The sequence below is a fragment of the Opisthocomus hoazin genome, chromosome 20 (assembly GCF_030867145.1).
Source record: "Opisthocomus hoazin isolate bOpiHoa1 chromosome 20, bOpiHoa1.hap1, whole genome shotgun sequence".
In the NCBI taxonomy this organism is placed as follows: domain Eukaryota; kingdom Metazoa; phylum Chordata; class Aves; order Opisthocomiformes; family Opisthocomidae; genus Opisthocomus; species Opisthocomus hoazin.
This window is the reverse complement of record NC_134433.1, coordinates 17,433,558-17,438,089: the sequence shown is the minus strand read 5'-3', so window position 1 is coordinate 17,438,089 and position 4,532 is coordinate 17,433,558.

The window sequence follows — 4,532 nt, the reverse complement described above, 5'->3', positions numbered from 1 at the left end:
GCACTGTGGTTACTTTTATAGATAGAGCTGGAAATGCATGGTCTCCAATAATGAAAATATGAATAGTGAGATGCCTTCTTGCTGGCAAGTAAAACTCTAAATATTCAGTACACTCACCCACAACCTCACCCACTCATGATGAAAATAACTTTAATTCTTGGTCATTGCAAAGGTGGTGCACAAATAGTTACAGTTTCACGGATGTCTACACCAATATTTGGCAAGAATATTTAGTTGCATGCTAGCCAGCCTGTCAGTGCTTATAGTCAAGATTATCTCCACTGGCTTCAATGCTGTTGCAGACATGAAGATCTGGTGGTGTTGGAAAGAAAAGCCAGCCCCATAATTCTCAACATACATAATTTTAATCAATCAGTCAGCTTCATCCTTTTTCACCAGGAGGCTAAGGTAATTTTAAAAAAGAAAGGGAGAAGGGGTACATGCTGAATACCTGCTCAGCTGGGATCCAGAGTCACCATTTTCAATCCGTGTGATGGATTCACCATTTGGCTGAATCCATTCAGTGCTGCTCTTTTCAATCTCTAAGCAGGTAAATAATTACCACATTATTACTGTAAGATGCTGTGTTGATGCAGCGTGAGTATCAAAGCTAGCAAGAAAAAAAAGAAAGAGGCTGTTAGCATAAGCACTCTTTGACCCTAAGCAGCAATGATCTCCATAAAGAACACCCTGTGACAGATATTAATAGACATCTACTCATGGAGCACTGTTCATTTCACTGGAGGCATACGTCTTGACTTTACACCCAGCTGAATATCTTGGCGAATTTGCAGGGGTCCAGTGTCTTCACAGCATTTTTTCTGGGTGCTTTGCACCAGTATTATCTGTGCATCTTCTCTGAAGACTAGTATTTAGAACAGTAAATAGCAATCATTTTATTTGAAGTGTCATTTTGGGAGCACTAGAACTAAAGAAGCAGATTTCCTATAAGCAAAATTTCTAGTGATGATTTCTGTGTAATCAAAATTCTCTTGTGGACTTTCTCTGCAACTTTTCCCATTGTTAGGGTGTAACCAGGTCTCTTTCTTCTCACTAGATGCATGTTACCCCAAGATTCTCTCCCCATCCATGAAACTGGACTGGAATCAGCCAGTACATTCCGGAAATATTTGGACAAATACACTGGCAGTGTAACTACAAAAGCTGTATTTCCACTGGTCTGCTGTAGAGACCATAGTTGGACGTAACTCTGATCATGCAGTGGATGCTGCATTGTTACTGCTGTGTCTGAACTCTATGTCAAGGGACCAAGCCTGGACTACACCTCCATACAATCACAGTGTGTGCTGAGAAAAGACACAGCCAACCTCACCATGAGGCAAATTCCTTGATTCTGCACTGGTAAAGACCTCAAAAACTGGCTGTGGAATACACTCGTCTACAGACCAAGTCAGAAGTGCTGATTTGCCACAAAAATCCAGTTCAGCGAATCTATTATGTCAAATTAAAAATATTTTAGCTTCTGCCAAAATCAAAGCAGGGCTATGAAAGACCCTTGTCTCTGTTCCCAGTACTCCAGCTCCAAGGCATGGGAGACTGGAAGAACCTTAAAAATACTCAAATAATCAGTTGATTGTGCTCAGATGATCTAATATTGCTACCGACCATGGTGACACAGACCTTTATATGTGACTTGACACCTTGATTTAGTCATCTGATAGACATCAGTGCATAAAACTTTTTTTTTTTCCCTTTTACAGCTGTTCAGAGTGTCACCTTGTGTATCTGTGGGCCCACCTCTATCTTCAAACAAACAGTGTACCCTTTGTAAATGATCATCAACAGCCCTTTCATCATAAGGAAGACTTAAAGTTCAAATTCCACAAAGAGAAAAAAAATCCCAAGCCACTATCATTTTGCTTTATTTCTCAAAACTGTGTAAGAGTGGAGATGCAGCCCCATACCCTCCTGCTCCTCAACCTGAATAGCTAAATGCCTGAGCTTTCAGGAGCTGAGCTGCTCCTCAGCAGCATTTACCAAATGTACCAGATTATCTGCAGACCTAGCCTGAACCTCCCCCAAGGATTCATCTCTGAAGCCCATGGTGATTCCTCAGATGCTAGATTTCCTGAGTGGAAGAGTCATCCCTGCTTCCCTGTAGATAAACAGTACAGAATAAGGCCATATTGCTGGGAACAGGATTCCAGAACATCATATCCTTTTGCTGGAAGTGCCTATATCATCTCTATTCCTTGCATAGAAAGGCTCATTTTAATATTCTGGAAGAGAAAGAGGAAGATGAAGAAATCATTTATAAATGCTTCACAAAGTGTATGAACTTGGAGCTCTCATCTGCATAATATTAAAAAGTATAGGCTTCCTGCCTCCTAGTATTTATTAGGGTCATTTTCTGATCTTTTGACTCCTGCTGTTATGGGGCACCAAAGTACTCCAGGAAAAAAAACCCAAACACTTACCCTTTCTGATTTCTATTCCTTAAATGTTCATCAGGAGGCAGACAATCCTGACCTTCTCCCTGACTTCGATTTATTGTGCAGACTCCAACCTATTGATGGATCAATTCAACTGCACTGTAGTGTAGAGTGGAGTAGAGGAACTCCACATAGCTAGAGTGGCTGCAGCAATGAGACATATAAATTAGTAAAGACCTGAGAGGTGTTTCATGAAGGACACCTGCACCTAATTAACTCCCAGAATGGTGGTCACCATCAATTTAAGTCACCCCAAAAATAAATAATTAAAAAGACCCCAAACAGCTGGGCCAAGATCACCTGCCAAAAAAATCAAGATATATTTATTTGACTACCCTTCAAACAACGGTGAAGTTGTTCCCCAATATAAGCCTCCAGAGGGGTGATTTTAACTTGTCTATTTTCACTGTCCTAGGGTGAAATATTCACATTTGCTCTGTATTGATCTGTACTGTACAGATTACTTCTGTAGACAGATATGAATGAAAATAAAAGTGAGTTTTGTATTTAATATGAATGAAGTCAGAAGTGAGCTCTGAAATGAGTCACCCAAAGACAATTGTGTGCGTGTGGAGGATGCTCCCAGGAAAGTTTACACAGCTTTTGTTATTCAAAGAGGAGCTGAAGTGTCCCGTGTTCTGCCCCCCCTCACCTATCCCCACCGCTCTTTTGCAGTGGAAATTCTGGTTTCCCCCCTTGAAGGATAACTATTCTTAGTGACGCGCACAAAAGAATCCTGGGTTTCTGATTTTTGACTGTGTAGCCAAGACAAAATATTGAAGTAAAATAGATACTTGCTCCAGAAATAATAATTCTTTGACTGAAAAGTTTTGTTAACTTTGTTTCTGGTGGAAAATTTGATCTTCAGCTGACTTGCTAAAATATTTGCTAAGACCCAACCCGTCTTATTGTTCACAAAGAATAGCTCGCAAATTAAACTACAACAAACTAGTTTTAGTATCTGGAACATTCAGTTCTTTCAAGAATATGGTTTGTCTGTAAAAATAATGTTTTACAAACACTGCAATGAGGCTCGCATTCTGACCTGGAACAGTTTATGACAACTCACTGAAGAGCTGTGTGCCAAATCAGGCTAGCGACTAGTTTCACGTGGGTAAATAAAGTACTGAAGTAAACATGAGGAGGATAACACCTTTTTTCTTACAGAAGAAACAGTCTCTTTTCTTGTGACCAGAATCTACAGTCCACATTTAAACCATAATGAATAGGCAACTATTGACTTAGTGCTCCAGAAAAACCTAAATGGGCAAAAAATAGTTTCAGTATAGTCAGCTCCGTTTTGAAAGAGTTACCAAACGTCTCATTAAGCAGTCCCTAATCACCTCAGAGCAGCATGGTATGCCTACCCTTTACTCTGTGCCTCTGAATGGTGACAGCTATACTTACCTCCATTCCATACATAACACACAAATGCCTTAGAATTTACCTCTGGAAGAAGAAGGTTTTCCTTCACCATGAAAAGCTACAGGTATTAACTGGCAATGCAAAAGCACAGGATAAATAAGTATATTATTTTCAACATATCAAGTTCACAGTTGATCCACTGGAGTGCTAAACCGCAGATTAAATAACAAAGCATTTGGGAGAAATCTACCACAAAAAAGATAAAGGAACTGTCTGTTGAAATATATATAGTTTTACATTTTAGGCTTATATTCATATGCAAGTACAACAAATGGCATAGGGATTTAACAAGAAGGGAAAAAGCAGGGAACAATAGACATAAAAGACAAGAAATGCCACATTCTGTCAGCATGGACTCAGTAGTGCTTTGCACTGCAAATTGCTGTATAACATGGCAAGCCAAGCCCTCCAAATTGCAAGTCTGTATTTAAAACTAAGTAATTCAAAACTGAAACAGAGAGTTCCTATTGCTTATCTCCCGGTTTTTGAGGCTTTAGGGCTGATGGACTTTCCTCTCATACTGTCACAGCTTAAGACTTACTTATTGCTTCCAAGAAAAGTCGGGATTCCTACATGACTCAAAGCAGTAGAACTTCAAGAATCACACCAAATTTCATACAATTTGATTGAACTCACAGACTTTAGCAACATAGT